Here is a 17,756-nt window from a genome sequence, read left to right as displayed (position 1 = left end):
GAACATAACTATTGATTTGTGGGCACAATTTACATCAATGCAATTCTGTCCATTTGTGGAAAACAGAACCTCTGCATCTCCACCCCACACACACTTTGTTAACTATCCCTTTTATGACTGCACATTTACTGTGCGATTAAGTTCCAGCAGCTCTGATCGTCAACTGCCATTAGGAGCCGTTTCCAGCAACACGGTGCTGATAAACTCCCTCTATGGTCCCGGGCCAACACCAAACGGCAGACAAAGTCAGAGTTAGCCAATGAAAGTGAACACAGTGAAGCCTCCACCAAGAGACACAGAAATGTTGTCTGGAGACCACAACAGCAGCTGAAGCTGGAAGACAAATGACTACTTACCTGCATGATGTCTTATTTCAAGGTGAGCAGCTGTTTGCTAACATCCACTGAAGATGTGTGACGAAGTGTTTTATTGTTTATCCTTCTAACATTAACATTAACCTTGGGGCAATGCCACAAATATACAATAACTAAGATATTGTAGATGGCATGTATGTTTCCCCGTGGGGCTGTTTCATGAAAAGACCCCTCTTGCATCGGTATGACCATCAAACAACCCTTCAGATAAGTTTGACTGTGCATATTGGGAGTTAATGCTCATCAAAACTGATATTATATTACACAATGAGGACTCCAACTTCCCACTATAAGAGAATGCCTTCATTTAAAAATGCATTAATGATAATAATACTGTAAGAGCCAATATATAGTAAAGAGTAGTAGTATAAAAGATAGCAGCTATAATAAAAAAGAAATTGCAGACAGTGATTTACACAAAGTAAAACAAAAAAGCTGTTTAGGCCAATCAAAAAAGAGTCCAGTTTTAGTGTCACTTCTTTTTAAATTGGTTTGAAACAAGTATAATCTGTAACTAAAGCATCTAAAAAACGTTACGAGCCGGATATGATCACACACTGAGGCAAACGAGTCATAAAATATACAAAGACATTCCAATTAATGACATTGTTTTATTGTTTTATCGAGTGCACTTCTCTAAACGTTCCCTCGGGTCATCCTCGTGCGCAAGGGAGCCCCTGAAGGAGCTGAGGAGGAGCCGGACCCCCTCTCCCCCCCCCCCCCCCCACACACACACACACACCCCTCACCCGCGCTCCACGGTGTGTGGAACACGCGAGTCTAGCGCCCCCTTGAGCTCACGGTCATAACCCTTCATCCAATCCGCGGGGACCGGACCGCCGCTCCGCCAGTTTCTTTCCTCTCGTGAGCGGCCGGCGATGCGCTGCTGAGCAGGTGCGAGCATCGTGAAGGACACTCGCACGGACGCGTTTGCCCGCTACGGAAGGTAAGGACACGAGCAGAGATGGAGTGGAAACTGGTTGTTTCACATGTATTATGGGAGAAGCTGGGTGCTGCATGTAAAAAAAAAAAAAAAATTGAAAAAAAAGAAAAAGAAATTTGACAGCTGGGGGAAATCTGTGTTGTTTACAACACGACTGAGTGGGATGCGCGCGTGATGGTGATGGGATGGAGCCCATGCAGCCCTCCGCAATGCAGAATTGCACGACACGGGCTGTACGAGGAACCTTTTAGATTTGTGTGTCGTGTTTGACAGTGCGTGTCTCTGCGCGTGCAATCTCTCTGACACATCGTGGCGTGGCGTGGATGATGCTGTGACTCGATCTGCTGCATATCTCGGCGTGCACTTTCATCCCACCCCCCCCCCAAAAAAGGAGTCGATGCAAAGAGCTAATGTGTGAAGGATGTGTTTTCAACACACAGTAAATGGGCTAAACCTGAGTGTTGCATTCTGCAGACCCCGCCAGAGGCCATAGCCTCGCAGAGCCGCACATACCGATGATTCAAACTGCCGCCTGCCTCCCGGCCACAAGATGTCCAAGCTCCCGACGACTGGAAACACTTTGGCTGGGAACGCGTGTTTTTGGTGCCGCGGTCGATTGAGGCGTGTTTCTTCGGCTCTGTCATGTTTTACTGGCAGATTGAGCCGCGTAATGCTCGGTAATGGCTCATCTCAGGGTTATTCTTTCAGGATGTCAGGTGCCAGAGAGAGAGAGAGAGAGAGAGAGAGAGAGAGAGAGAGAGAGAGAGAGAGAGAGAGAGAGAGAGAGAGAGAGAGAGAGAGAGAGAGAGAGAGAAGGTATCATGGGCGCGTCCTGACTCACCAGACTAAAGGCTCCAGTGGAGAGAAACCCTTCATGCTACATGTTGCTAAAGTCATGTTGAGGGACTTCAACAAGTCCTCCATGGATTACTAAAGGGGGGGCTTTGTTAGTATTATTATTTGTTATATATGTAATAGTTTGTTTATTGATGACAGAAAAATAGAGGATGGTAGCCTCTGACTCGTGAATAAAAACAATCCCAGATGTGAGTTTTAAAATATTGTTTTTCTGCATCCAAGTGGTGGGTTCATTGATCTGCCATTGTTTTTGAACCCGTGATCTCAGATAACAGCTGCACTGAGGCCGGTTACTTCTGCAACTCAAGATTATAGCTTATGATCACATAATGGGTTGATTTGGATGCAAGCACATTTATGGTTTTCATAATTCATAGAGCATGTTGCGGCCACAACGTCCCATTATGCTCTAATGAGCTTGCAAAGCGTGATCAATGGCATAATCGATACAAACAAACTAAAAGGAAATTATGATATCTCATGGAGATTTGTTTGCTCTTCACCGCTAGAATCGTTTTGCTTTAGTGATGGGCAGATCTGACTGAACCAGCACCTGGTCCCTGGGATTATTGGTTGTATATTAACATAGTAATGTTGGTTGATGGACTAGTTGATTGTTCCAGTATATTCCTGTAAAACTGCCCTTGGGCTTGTGTCCCCACTGTAAGATGATGTGTATTCCAATCCGGATGATCTATTACAGAATGTCCGAAATCTTTTTGAGCAAAATCTTCATTTCAACCGTGTTTGCCGGTCAGTGCCGTGTGTGAAAATCTTCACTGTGTTTTTGTCCTGATTGAATCAGAGCCATAAATGTGGCACACAATGTCCGAGGGATTCTGTGGCCGCCTGTCAGGTGGAGCACTTTATGAATCTAGTAAGCTTGACTGCTGCTAATGCATCCTGTGCTGTCCTGTGTACACCCCGAGGACAGTCCCCCTCCTTCAGGTGAATGAATTTACTCTGCTCAGAAGTAGGCTAACCTACTCCATGCGAGGCGTCATCTTACATTTTTCATCTCCCTGGCTGTATCACGAAATATGTCTCAATATAGCGTTTAGAATTTTGCAATGAGCTGTTCCCTGCCACCATATTGTCTGTGTGTGTGTGTGTGTGTGTGTGGTTTGAGTGGTCTGCATGACAGGGAACTTTTTACGTAACACAGTACCCTGCAGGATGTTGCTGTTCTGTGATGCATTTCAAGGCTACAGTCTCAGCTTCCATTAGTGTCACAGTCACATGACACAACATCACCATACACTTACTCCTCCTTTGGGTTTAAGCTTCAGTCACACATCTGTCATGTCCTTTAACAGTAGACAGTCTAACCTCACCTGAGGCAGAAAACTGTTTTATATACATATATATATACACAAAGACAATGATTTTCCAATTAAATGAAAGTCTTTATACAAGCCGCTTTATTTTGGAGCCCAAAGCAGCACCTTGGACGTTAGCCATGTCAGATTAGGTCATTTTAAGGGTCGTTTTAAGAGATTAGATTTGTTTCCTGATGTCCTTCTGAGCCCTGCGCGACAAATTCGTCATGAGCAAAGAGTCAAAGCATTAGCTAAAGAGAGGAAAAGATCCTGCGTGCGATTTTTAAGCAGACTTTAAACTGATTGCCGTTTTTTGGCACTCGCCAGCACCGGGGCTAGTTTGTTAGGCGCTGTTTGTGCTGTCACACTGAATACAGCGTCGGTCACGCTGGAGGGAAGACGCCCTCTGGACGTGTTTCATTGGTAAATTGAATGCACTAGCAGAGGATAGCAACACGAGACAGCCTATGCACGTGAACGCTTGTATGCAGAAACACAGACACACACACACACACACACACACAGACTCTCATTGCTACAAGTACAAGTGTGTCTCTCTGTCCTGCTGACAAAACATGTAAAGCTCTCGTCTTGATGCTTTCTTTTAGATTGCTCAGCAATTTACGCCCCGGCGATCAATAGCGAGAACCACTAATGGTACGGCAGCGAGGCAGAGGCATGACGTCTTGTGTGTTTGCCTGGAGACAGACCTCTCTGTTCATGCCTGAGGAGGAGAAAGGCCCTCAGTCCCCATCTGCCATCTCTGGCTGTCGGAATACAGTTTGCACTAGACCCGCCATTGATTCGCCCACAGCGGACTGCTCCATGCGCTGTGCGTCCACGTGACCAAACTTTCAGACGTTTCATAGTTTTGTTATCATTATCTTGTAAAATGGTGGTACTTGTTAGCTTTTGTAGAGCCAATCTGTAGCACAGAGAGCCATGCAGGTTGGAGATGAAGTGAAATATTTATTTTTTTCAGCAAAAATGCCAAACACTTGCTTGTAGCTTCTCAGATGAAAGAAATCGCTGCTTTTTGCGTGTGATGTGATAGCCAGCTGGATATTTCCTCCGAAGCACCTTTCCTTGTTTTAAATATGAAGGACTTTTCTCTCAAATTTGTCACTTTGTTTCACTGAATAAGGTTTCGTTGGCTGATGTTCTACTTCTGGGGCTTGAATCTAATGATCCTGCATAGGTGCTCCAAGTACTTCTGGAGGCGAGTTACTTTTTAAAGGCAGTTCCCAAATGAATAATTCTTCAGCCATGCTGGAATAAAGTTGTTTTAGTGTGTGCGTGTGCATAAATGCATGCATATGGCTCATCTAGGTCGTCTGCAGCCCATGATTTGTATCTGCCATGTCTAAGATTAGGACAAAATACTGCTTGCACAAATGGCCTTCTGTTGCTTTCCACGAAAGCAGCTCAATGCTGAAGATAAAAATAGATATATTTGATTTTGACTGCTGCCTTTTTGTCTATTTATAGCATTAAAGCTACTGGAGAAAGATATTATTTATTCACTAAGAGAGTAAAAAAGTTTTTGGATGAAATGGCTTAAAGATGTAAGGTAAAGGGTCCCTTATCATAGGACATTTAATCTGTTCCCCTGCTCTTTATCAGTGTGATTTTGTTTGTTGATAAAGTGTTGCACTTCCTCCGCTGCTACGGTTTGTCTATCTGCAAAAGTGATGTCTCATTCAAAATCAGATTACTCCATTCCTATTAAGATAATGTGGACCGGACAAGCAGGTAGTATTTAGAAATCTCCGGCTATCTCCCCCCGTCACTAACGTGGGGAAATAAGATGACATTGATCAATGTCATCACGGTGTGATCTGGAAGTGGGTACAATTTTCATGCGATGAGATTTGTTACTGGTCTGTTCGGGAAGTTGAAGGTTTTAACTCCTCATGACTTTAATCATTTTAGCTGGACTTAAGAACAATTAACTAGGTTATATCTGACGAGTTTTCATTTCTCTCTGATTTGTCGCTCATTTTCTATTTTTAGACTTTACAATCACAGTGAATCTTTTGGGATTTATGGACTCAATTAGAAGAAGGTTACACATGTGTGCCGTTCGCTTCCTAATTTCCACACACTATTATCAGCTTTTGGAGATTTTTCAGATAATATTTGACTTCCGACATTACAATAACAGCACCAAAAAAAAAAAAACCCTGTTTGTTTTCTTATTAGCAGAGCAAACCTTATCTGGCTTCATTGACATGCATTCAATTACCGCAGTAATATTAAGTGTTGTTTACTCATCAAATAGTTAATTGCATTTTGCTTGTTGTCAATTTGTACTAAAGAGATTTGTATTTAACAAGGATAAGAAGTGAAAGTGACAGTACTGGAAGGTTAACAAGTTCAGAGGACAGTCTTCCCTAATTAAGGAGTCAATTATAAGCATCTTAATATGAATGGGTCTTAATTAAACTCTTTCTCAAAGTGTCACATTACCTCTTGTGTGTTTGTTAAACATTTCCCTAAGCAGATAAATAGAGTTATGCTCAGTGGACTTCTGAACCATCTGTTTTTGCACCTTCATAATCGCAGTCAGATGCATTGTTTACATGGATGTCGAGAAGCTGTGCAGTCAGACAAAGCTCCGTGCTATTTTGGTCCAGCATGAGATTATTTTCAATTTCATGCAATTTGAAAATCAGTGGCGTGTGTGTCTGATTTATTCTCAGGGATTTTACCCGCGGTGTTGTTTTTGCAGTTGTTAAAAATGTACATTTCTCATCTGTTTAGATGTTTTTTGTTCCTTTTTTTGGTGTTACAAAACATGTTATCTTGATCAGGCCAGATTAGAAGACCTTTGAGCAAGTTGCAAAAATAAGGGTTAGCATTTGTTTGGAGTAGGGGAGACTCTTTAGAATGATTAAAGGCTGGAGCAGAAATAATCACCTTTGATTTCTGCGTATACCTAAACAGTTATATCCCATCTGACAGTAATTTATTCCATAATCTTCACAAGAAAGACAGTATTTAGCATCATTTTAAAGTTCATTTTACCTTTGTATCTCTTGTCGTTCCTATTCTCAGTAATGGGCTGCATTGTTTTGCTTTTAATCCTATTTAATCTGTGTTTATCATGGGATTGTGAAAGCTTACTGTAGTTTCAAGCGCTTGCATTGTAATCTTATAGTGTGGGGGATGAAGAACAAGCCCAATGGTGAAGGGAACTGTCCAATTAGGTACGAAAGCTTCTTTGTCATTGGGGCCGAGCCACTCTTGGGGCCTTTGAGCAAGGCCTGTTGCTATGGCGCTGGGAGCATGTGCAGAAGACACAACTTCATCTACAATCAATAACCAACACACTCCTCATCCCACACCATCACCTTTCAGGTGCGCTGCATGTTGTTTTTTTTATGCTATCCCAGTTTATGCTACCTCATCGTGAGGATGCACTGCTACTATGGTAGCATACTAAACTGGAGTCATGAACTCTCCGTCAGCTGTGTGTTGAAACTAATGAAAGACTGAAGGGGGCAAAGAGGATTCTTCCACTAATCAGAAACGTCCTTGGTGAGAAGCATACCATTCCTTTAGCTGGCTGACCTTTAACCTTCTCTAGGAGGGACTGTATGTGTGAGAAGTGCATGGAGGGAAGGCTAATCGCAAAGGCGAAGGCCTCCTGGCACGTGGAGCGAATACTGAGCTCCCGGGAAGCCTCATTATACATTTAGGGGCGTCTTGTTTTCCCTCTCTCTGGACAGCTGGACAGCTAAATTGTTTGTGGATCAATAGTTTAGCTTCCTACTGGCTCCACAGAGTGAGCGAAGTGCATTTAAACCCAAGAAATCCCATTACCTCTGGCAGAGATGGGAAGCATAGCACTCGGGGCATCAGCAAGTGCTATTGCTATGCCCATTATTCATCCTCGCTGTTTGTTTACCTGCTGTGCTTCTGCTGAGACCACCCATAGTCAATTCATGCCCACGTTATCACATTTTCTTTGATTTTTTTAGTTTCTTTGCGATACAGTTTCATCCATAAATATCCCACCGTATTCCCATTTGGTGTTATTTTTCTCAGACTAATGCGACACACACTGCATTTTTAAATCATACATTGAATGATGTCATTTGCAGGAAAGGACACTGAGAGATCCTCACTCAAGATCGATTGAAAGTTTGTGTTGGTGTGAGCTGATTGTTGGTTGATGCTGCTGACCAGAGCCTGGCTACAGCCTGTCTGTATTGATTCAGCACGTATTTAAAATGCCTTTAAAATGTTTTCCAGTCCAGCTCTTTGGTTATGTAAAAGGCAGAGAGAGAGAAAAGGGATGGAGAGAGAAAGAAGGGGGGGCCGGGTGTATAATGAGAAACAGAGAAGAACAAAACATTTGGAGCTCTCCCTTCATTCCTTAGATCAGTGTAACCAGAAATAAAAGCTGTGGCTGGTGCAAGCTCTGGGCTGCGGGCCGCCGCCGTCCTCTCCTGGCTCTGTTGCCGCGCTGCTGGCGCGCTTGCGTGTCACTGGTCAGCCTCCGAGCTCCTGGGCCCAACTCTGCATCTCGACATGAAGAGCCCATTGATGTGGGAAACATTAGCATGCGCTGTAGGCGAGCACGACAAACAGGTTGGTTTTCCGTTTTCGCACTAACAGACCTGCTCTCCCTGGATCCTCTCAAAGGGTCTCAAATCAACCCTCTTGTTGCATAGCTAATGAGGGTGGATAAAAGAGGTCAAAGAATGCCCATGCGGGCCTCTTTAAGTCCAAGCTGTGTACCATTTGTGTACATGCTAGCCCTGCCAACTGACGCGTCAGGGCAACGCTGTCACATCTGGCTCACGAACCCACAAGGTGATGTAACCACCTGCGTCATGTTTTCTGTAAGTGCTAGCGGGACAATACACCAGCGCTAATAGCTTCCGACAAACTAGCCTAAAAAGTCCCCAAACAAAAGTTGTTCTTTTCAGTTGGCATATCATTATTCAGATCTGAACCCGGCATTCTGAGGGAATCTGGCTGACTTATGCATGAGATTTGTGCGCTAATTATGCTGCAGATTCTTTTCCCTGGCTCAGTTTGTTGCTGCAGGAGCTTTTGTTGCAATCTGCTAATTCATGCCGCTGAAATTATCCTCCCAATTCTCCCAAGCAACATCTAATTGCCCCCAGAGAAGAAGTGGCTACTCTCGCCGCATGAAAACTAACACATGCGATCCATCCCTTTTTGTTTTAATTATCATGAGTCAGACTATTGCTTGAGCAAGTCGTCCTGATGCCGAGAGAGAAAGGGGGCGAGAGAGGGTGAGAAGTAAAGAACGAGAGAGAAGGGGAAGCCAGCTTCCTAATTACAGACTTTTTCTTCTCCCCATTGTACTTTCCAGCCTGAGCGTAACATAATTTATATGAACAGTAAACAGGTACCTCCCTTTTTATTCTCATTACGTCTAGACTGAGGGAGGTGCCAACAATCACAACATCAACTCACTGCCCGACTGCAACTATCTCTCTCACATTATTCCATGGAGAAAAATTAGCCATGCATGAATATTAATATGGCATTTGTTCAGAGTTCAATTGGGCACGGAGGCGGACTTCCTTGGTACTGCATGTGTGGGCCTCGTGGTGAAATGTGTCAGTAGGATAGTGGCCAGTGTCACTGGTTGGATTATTCATGAGGAAGGTGTAATGACAGTGAGTGGAGGAAAGGGCATCCAGAGGTGAATCTGACTGGGAGAAAGAGCACTGAATCATACCTTTTTTTTTTTTTTTTTACACCCACGCACACACACACACACACACACACACACACACACGCTTTTGCAGTGCTCTGACTCTTATCTGCAACACACAGCTCCACTCATGCTGCACACACAGGGCCATAGTGTGTGGAGGACAGACAGAGCGAAGGGCACAGCGTCAAAGCCAAGCAAGCACACATAGACTTCATATATATGCACACTCACAAACACACGCACACAAATGCTCGATGGATGCAAAGAGGAGGGGTGGTACTTTTCTTAATTCCCCTGCAACAGAGGACAACAAGACAAAGCAAAACCAGCTCTTATGACTGCAGAGGGGTTGGAACTGTTTAGAGAGACTTCTGGAGACGTAATGTTATTCACATTGGCCCATGACCAACCAGATTATAGTTTGACTCCAGTACAAAGAAACAACAAGGTTGCGAAAATGAATGCCTCAACTAACTGGATAAGCATGACGCTAAATAACTTAATTTTCCTCAAAATGCTTTCAAACAAACACACAAAACTGAGAATATTACTATGTATACAAATTTAGAAATGGGTAAGAAATTGTTATCATAGAAGTAGTTTGATATTCTCAGTAGATGATTCTTATTTCTGTCCGTTAAATATGAAGCCAGGCAACCAGCAGAGACACCAATTACCTTTTGGACAAAGCCAGGCGAGCTGCTTCCTCTGCTTCCAGTCTTTAACTATATCTCTTGGCTCCAGCTTAATGGAAAGATATAGAAATGGTATTAATCTTCTGCGAAACTGAAACGATAGACCAATTTGAATTAGGAATTCAACAAAGTTTTTTTTTTTTTTTTTTGTCATTTCTTTTTGCCAAGTCCATGAAATATGAGCTTGGCTGACTACATTGTTATAGGTTGAATAAGGGAGCGAGAGTCATGAAAATTTGACTTGGAAACCACCGCTCAGTGCTGCAGTTTTACTTATTTACTGGCACGAATTAAACACAACACAATGTAGGCGAAAAGGCCCTGTGAGTACTCTTTGGGCAGTCAAGCAAAGAGCATCTGTTTGAAGCATAATATATGAAAAGTCTCTTAACCTAGTTTAGCGCTCTAGCTGCGACTGCAGAGAACAAGCGCTTGATTGGAGACGCTGTACGCTGCGTGGGTTGTTATCTGAGCTGCGTCCTCTCCAGCGGTTGGACTGTGCACAAACCGATTCATAACAGTGGAGATGATGTCTTCATGTAAATTGATTATCTTCTTGATCTGAATGCCAGGAAGCTCCAGCACCTCCATACGCTGACACAGCCAAGTCATGTGACGACGTCGCAATTTTGTGTTTGAACGTATTCAGCGCTTGAAGAGACAGCACGTTGGTCTCGCCGCAGCTTCAGGATCATCTGCGCCGTTGGTAGATCATTGTCTGGCAACATGATCAGAAGGACTCTGTTTTCGTACCTCCGTTGTTTAAGCGAGGCACCTGTTCGGCCTCATGAGCCACGATCACATGGCGTGACTTGGCCAAAAGGCACCAGATGACTCAGGTCTTTGCCCAGGCGGTGCTCATTGTCAGTCGGCACACACTCTGCTTTGTCAACAGGCCGTCTGACTGCGGCCATGTGCTAGGCTCCCGACCCAGGTGACTGGGTTTGTTTACATGGACACTGTGTGCCGAACATGAACGTATATGATGGCGGAGGGTCCGGTCCTAATCAAGAGTTTATCCCTTTTACAAAATACCCCTGCATGCGCTCATAAACAGCATCTTGTAATAATTATGAAGAAAACAACCAGCAGAGAAGCAGTAAATTGGATAATGTGGTCACATGTTGAAATAAATCAGCGAGTGTTTGCTTGGCCAGCTGTCATACTCTAGTTTTCTAGCTCATGCTGACTATTTTAAATGGTATACGCATCTTTTCAAGGAGGGAGTTACTTGAGTGCCAAATAACTGGGGGAATATAATTTTACACATAAATGCACCCGTTGATAGGGACTGTGGAGCCTGCCGTGGCACAAGAAGTAGAGGAAGACTTCCTGATGGGTATAGGCATGAATATGCATGGCACTGCTTAAAAGCACTGGCACAGACTAATACAGTACGACAGTCATTGGTTTCACAGAGCAGACTGTGTCTCGGGTACACTTTCAACTCTGAAAGAGGTGTCTGAGCCTCTTATTTGAACTGTTAAGCCCTGAAGTGCCTCTTCAGAAGTATCAGGAAGAGAAAAGAGACATCTTTGAATCTTATAAATGCAATGAGGAGCCTTATTTTATGTTAATTAGCTTTCCTCGCTCACAAGTTAATCACTTATTTATCAGGGAGATCGTAGGGTGTTTACAATCCACTACCCAACTTGGAATTATGACTTTTCACTTGGGAATCATCCAGATTGAGTTGCTTTAAAGAAGCGCTAAGTGAAACCTTACCACAGTAAACAACTCAGCATGAGTGCGGTGCAGTAGGGATCATTAAGGGCTTGTTGTTATGTCCTCCCGAACGTCTTCTGCTGGTCCAGGCCGATGCTGGACAGGCATCAATTCTGTGTGGGAGGGATTTTTTTCCGCCCCCCTATTATTTCCTGGAATGATCTGTCATGCATCCCCAGCTGCCTTTGAGAGAAATTGGGAAACAAATATCTGCAGAGCTCGCTAACAAGTTCTCAAAGCGGCAAATTGGGCCACGCTGCCCTTCGGCAATAGGGCCGCTGTCGCATCAAAGCTACAGTGGCTCTGGGGGTTAACGGCCACATTGGCTTCACTAAATGAAATTATCACTCCAAAAGCTTCAGCACGTCAAGTGCATGCACAAGTCTTTCTGCTGCTGTCGGCCTTTCCCACGCTTCTTCTTCACTCTGTATGAAGCTGGAAGGTTCAACTACTGTGGCTCAGTGACAGAGCGGGTTTGCTTTTAATCAGAGCATCGGTGGTTCGATCTCCGGCTCCGTTAGTCCACTTGAGCAAGACTCTGAACCCCAAAATTGCTCCTGCGGGCTGTGCCAGCGGTGGATGAAAGGGCAGGAGCTCGGTAGCCCCAGCATTCAGTATATGAAGGGGTGAATGATGACAAGACAAAAAGCGCAGTACGAGTACAGCCCTTTACATGAGAATTTTAATGAAGCGGCAACCACGGGTTTCTCTACAGGGGCCGATGTTGCTGAGAAAAAACAAACAAAACCGATCCACTCCAGACACATTGCTCTTGTACAAACATACAGCAACACACTGTTGATTGGGAAGGAAACATAGATATACAAATGTATATATACTTGGGGGACTTGCTGTAAATAGCCAAGTCAGACTTTAGTGTAATTACTGAGAACAACCGAACAAACCATAACAACCAGATTGCCTTATGGCACAAAAAGACATTTCATTATGGCATACGAGTCTGTGCAGACTCCAGTGCAAACAAAGAGCCTATTAATATGGTGAAGTAACAGCCTGTTGTCGAATAATGGTTTCCTGCTGTTCTGGAAGTGATGGGAACTTGATGTTGAGGTCTGACTGCCTCTAAGCACGGGGAGCCAAGAGGTCCGACGTCCACGTTCATCAGGGCTCAACAATAAAGTTAGTCAGATTGCCCCGGGGCAAGTCAAATACCACGTCCGGCAAATAAATCTAGCAACTTGAAGACAATTACCGGAGCTGATAATGGAAGAGTAAGTTGAGGAGCGGGACATCTCGCTTTCATCTCATCTCTGTTGAGAGTTGCACATGCAGAGAAGGTCGGGGAGACTAAACTCGTTGTTCTATGATCACCACTAATACATATAACAATTTGTATCGGGTTAAGTACAAATTTACTTTGGGCAAGTATATTGGCAGGTAGGCTTGTCAAGTGGGAAAAAAGCATTAACGTTGAACACACAGACATGAAGTCAGCCTGAAGTATAATGAATACAGGAAAGGTGGATAGAATATCTAACAGTTCAAATTGAATGATTATATTATACAAAACATATGAAATGTGATTATTTCAGGTTGGTCAAAATAGCTTTCGAAGTTGAAGTGTAATTCTGGGGATGTTTTATAGGTTTCTTATTGTCAAACAACAACAATATGTTACAAACAAGAAGCCTGATGAAGCTTATTTCTCTGCTCCATAGACCTTCATTGTTGTCCAAAAGCTGAACAATGATTTCCAACACTGCATAAGCACTTGTAGCTTATTTTGAGCCTATAAAACATAAATTGTCCTGGTGTAAATACTCACTATTCAGCACCAAATCCATAGCTGCAAAGTACAAATGCATTATTTAATCCTAAATATGAAAAACAACACAGTGCTCAGCTGCTTTAGGCAATTATTTTATGCAGTTTTTAAGTTTAAGTATATATTTTGGATCATTTTGTATATATATTTTTCCTCATTGGCAATGAATGTGCTGAGAGCCCTAGATCTGCCTGTCAGAAAGTAAACAGTTGGTTTTAGTCTTTACTTGGGTTGACAAGAGGGAAAATACAGAAAAGCACACATCTTTGTCAGGAACAGTGGGAAACACAATCTCAAACTGCAGCACTGGAATCAAAGGAGGTTCCTCCTGTAATCATCCTAATTCTAGGGTGCCATGATACCGAGGTATTCAGGACCGCATTAACGAATCAATGCGGTGCGATTGATCCAGCCTCTCTGACCCGGATTTACCTGAGCTTTACTGACAAACATTGATTTACCTCCTGATGCATGCCATTTCTCAGGCATCGCTCTGTGTATTCCAACACAGTGAATTGATTTATACATGCAAATGATTGGCTGATGTCTCGCCTACAACTACAAAGACGTCTCTGTATCTCATGCAGCGAGCGGCATCTTGTTTGGCCCGTGACCCTCGCTGACTTTCATGGAGTCTCGGTGGTCATTAGATTCTCTTGTGCTTGGGAGGTACATTTCTTTTCTTGCTATTTTCAATCAGATTGGCTGGATGTGAAAAGGTCAACTCAAGTGATGAGGCGATGAAACGCCGCACTCTACAAATGACGCGAGCGCATACAACTTATTCGCACACACCCACCCACACACTCGCTCACCCTTGAGTTGCTGGATTTCTCTCACAAAGCCTGGTGGAAAAAAAGATGGAAATTAGGTAGCGCGTGGAGGAGAGGAGTGTTTGGTTTGATTGTGTGTCAAACCTCTGCGGAAGAAGCTACAGAATACAGCCAGCAGCTCTGCGCCTGCTAATAGTCCCCCCTTCAAGACATCTTCTCAGTTTGTTCAAACAGTCTTCTGGGCACACCTGGATAATGAAGACAGACTAGCCCAGAGGTGAGATGTTGCTTGTGCAGAGGAAAAGGGAGGAGTGGGCAGTGGACGCCATGGACGCTATGTATTTATGATTAGGCGTAATGCTTTGAGACACAGCAAGAATTAACAGACAGCTTGATTTTCTTTTTTTTTTTCGATTGTATTTTTCGCTCCTCATTCGCTGAATCTGTCATCCATCCACAGCTGCATTGGACAGAAATGTGGAAGAAGGAAGTATTAGGGGAAAACAAATATCTGCAGAGCTCAGTAACAAGTTCTCAAAGCTGCAAATTGGGCCACGTTGCCCTTTGGCAATAGAGCTGCTGTCGCACCAAAGCTACAGTGGCTTTGGGGGTTAACGGCCACATTGGCTTCACTCAATGAAATTATCACTCCAAAAGCTTGAGCATGTCAAGTGCATGCACAAGTCTTTCTGCTGCTGTTTGCCTTTCCCATGCTTCTTCTACACTGTATTAAGCTGTAAGGATTGACTTGAGAATCTGAACAAAGCTGCAGCCACAGGTTTCTCTATAGGGACAGATGCTGCTGAGAAAAAAAAAAGAAGAACAAAAAAGATCTGGTCTGTTTGGTTGATCCATTCCAGACACATTGTTCCTGTACAAACACACAGCAACACAATGCAATGTGAGCCAGTAAACCACCATGGACACTGTGTCTGTATGATTTAACTTGATGCCGTTAATTAACAGACTGTCAGTGTTCAGGTCCATACTCCATTGTTAGAGGGAAAGAGGTTGTGTTTTGGTTTATATTGGATATGTTTGCATTGGAGTGCTTTGCAGCGAGAAAGTGTCATATCTCCAGAACAGCAGGGGACACTAACGTAGGACCTGGGCTCTGTGCTGTGACCTTGTTTGCTAATTAAGTGTCAGACCTATTTTTTCCACTTCAGAGCAAAAAGCTCATATCTTTGGGCTTAGATTGCCAGAGGGCAATGGAAACACTCATTTCACTACCGTTGGCTAGCGCCAAGGGTTTACATGACTTTGTGTGTCTAAGTCAGGGGCGCCATTAGAGATACAACTCTATGGGCTGCCCTTTCTTATGAATACTGTATAAATCTGTGAACATAGATGTAACAACATAGTGTAACGCTGCAAAAATGCCACGCTTACTGTCACAAGTGTTGGCTCCACTGATCTGTTTCACACTGGCACAGTGTGGCTCAATCTGAATCCCTATATTCAAGTAGAGTTGAGCAATATGTCAATATTGTGAAGTCAGATTTAGTATGCCCAGGGATTTGGTTATTGCATTGTGTTTATTGTTGTAACTTAAACTCTTCCATTTATAGCTAGTCGCCAGAAAATTAGTCTGCAACCATCTTTCAGAAAAAATGTACAGGTTTCAGAATCTATGACACTACATGTAATATCTTTGTGATTGGCTCTCTTCGTAAGCAGAAAACAAACAATATGGATATTTCAACTTGACCTGACGGGGACTGTGACGGGCATTGCATCCATTGGAGGATTCCATCCATAGCTCAGCCCTACTTATGCGCTCTAACTACTCGAGAGATGTCGTATAAAAAGAGACCATGTCTTTTCCTTTCCACTAATGTCAATCTACCATTTCCTTTCCATCACATTCCATGTTTATTGTGGTGGCTTGTGTTTTTCTCTTGACATATTTCCTCTTGTCTCTTTGCATCTCGCTGCTCACTACATACATTGCATGTCTTTTGCTCAGCGGGCATGAAAATTGCCCTATTTAATGACGCCCTCCCATGTTCCTCAAGATGCAGCGCTTCCTCTAAAGGCTCCGACCTCCATAGAAGGTGCTGCTTTAAATGAACAACTGATTTCTAGTTTATCCCCATTAGTACTGGACATTGTTATATTCGGAAGCTGCAGGGCATACGTGATTGTTTGTGCAGTCCTTAAAAGAGCAGCATTGTGTGTGTGAGACATGTTAGTCACTTGAATGCCAATGTTGACCTATATATGAGGACCCGGGTCAAAGGAGGGGCAGTCTAGCCGCAACATAGGACAGATATCTAGTCTAATGAGCCTCAATGCGGCACCCAGAGACACGGCATGCGTCAGACTGGAGAGAGACTGGGTTTCTGTGGCTTACGTGTATTCCTGTCGCTAAAACAAATTGTTGTTTATTGTTGTGCAATGCAGATTACTGCCTTCTGGGTAAGAATGACACGCATGAAAACCTTCGTACACATTTGTTAGAGACTCCAAATCCTCTCTGAGTTCATCACCCCTGTCTTGCTCAATCTTTCTTCAACTCTAATTGTTTTACTCACTTAGATACTTGCATGTACACCTCCAGATTGGATAATTAATAACCAAATAATCCATATTGTTAATTGGATTTGTACAGGACAGTCAGTTTAGGGAAGGAGGAGATTGATGGTAGGGAAGGATGCAGAGAATTCAGTGTGTGTACAAGCCTTATTATCTATGCCTTGATGACTTCTCGGGTGCAGGAATCAATACAACCTGACTGGCTCCAGGGGCACGGGGCCCACTACAGGAAGCGGATATCGCCAAACTATTCATTATGGATGAGAGGAGGGTTGTATGGAATATAAAAGGATGAGAAGGACTTGAAGACAGGGCCAGATGAGAGGGATGAGAGGGATAAGAGTGAGGAAATACAGGCAGGAGAGGTACAAGAACGGGGGGAGGGGGGGGGTGAAGATGTTGATCCACAAGAAAAGTGAATGGATGAAGGAGGAAGAGCAGAAGGTGAATATTGCAGCAGGAGAGGGAACCTCGCAGCTGTTGTTGTTGTTGTTGTTTTCGTTGCAGTTCAGCTGCCTTGCAGTGGCTGGTTTCGTCCTATGTAGTTGGAACGTTTATTTCAAGCTGTATGAACCGAGAAAAAAATTTAATTGTCTTCTTCCCTCACTCCCACAGTATGTTCTCAACTTTTTATATTCGTCTTCTTCTTGTTCTTTATGTCCATGTTCTTCTTCATGTTCTTGTTGTTCTTGTCCATGTTCTTGTCTATGTTCTTGTTCTTGTTGTTGTTCTTATTCTTCTCCATGTTCTTATTCTTCTTCTACGTGTTCTTCCCAGCAGCCTCCCTCCCATGGCACATCCTCGTCTTCTCTAAACCACAAATATGCCAACCCATTAACACGCACCCCCCTCCCTCCTCTCTCATCACTCTCATGCTCTCTTAGCGCCCCCTCCACTGTGATGTGAGGTCACAGCTGGGAAGCCCTATGATTTGACAGCTTAATGTTTATGAGTGTGCGTTTGTGTGTGTGTGTGCGTGTGTGTCTGATGGAGGGACCTCCTGTGCCACTGAGTGCCTGTGATAGAAGGAGGCAGGATGCCATG

At 43.7% G+C, this 17,756-nt stretch overlaps 1 protein-coding gene across 2 annotated transcripts in view; it reads left to right on the top strand.

Annotated features, from left to right (window-relative positions):
* Window positions 1-1,213: 1,213 nt before the first annotated feature.
* The window catches only part of LOC137803667 (contactin-1a-like), a 58,463-nt gene continuing 41,920 nt past the window's right edge, over window positions 1,214-17,756 (top strand). For both annotated transcript variants that reach the window (XM_068602369.1, XM_068602367.1), the window contains exon 1: window positions 1,214-1,320. The gene's annotated coding sequence lies outside the window, so the exon portion shown is untranslated. The remainder of the gene's footprint in view (window positions 1,321-17,756) is intronic.

Source organism: Clinocottus analis, unplaced genomic scaffold (assembly GCF_023055335.1).
Source record: "Clinocottus analis isolate CAN_PGR_092001 unplaced genomic scaffold, fCliAna1.0.p SCAF_6, whole genome shotgun sequence".
Classification (NCBI taxonomy): domain Eukaryota; kingdom Metazoa; phylum Chordata; class Actinopteri; order Perciformes; family Cottidae; genus Clinocottus; species Clinocottus analis.
This window is presented reverse-complemented; position numbering and strand designations above follow the sequence as displayed.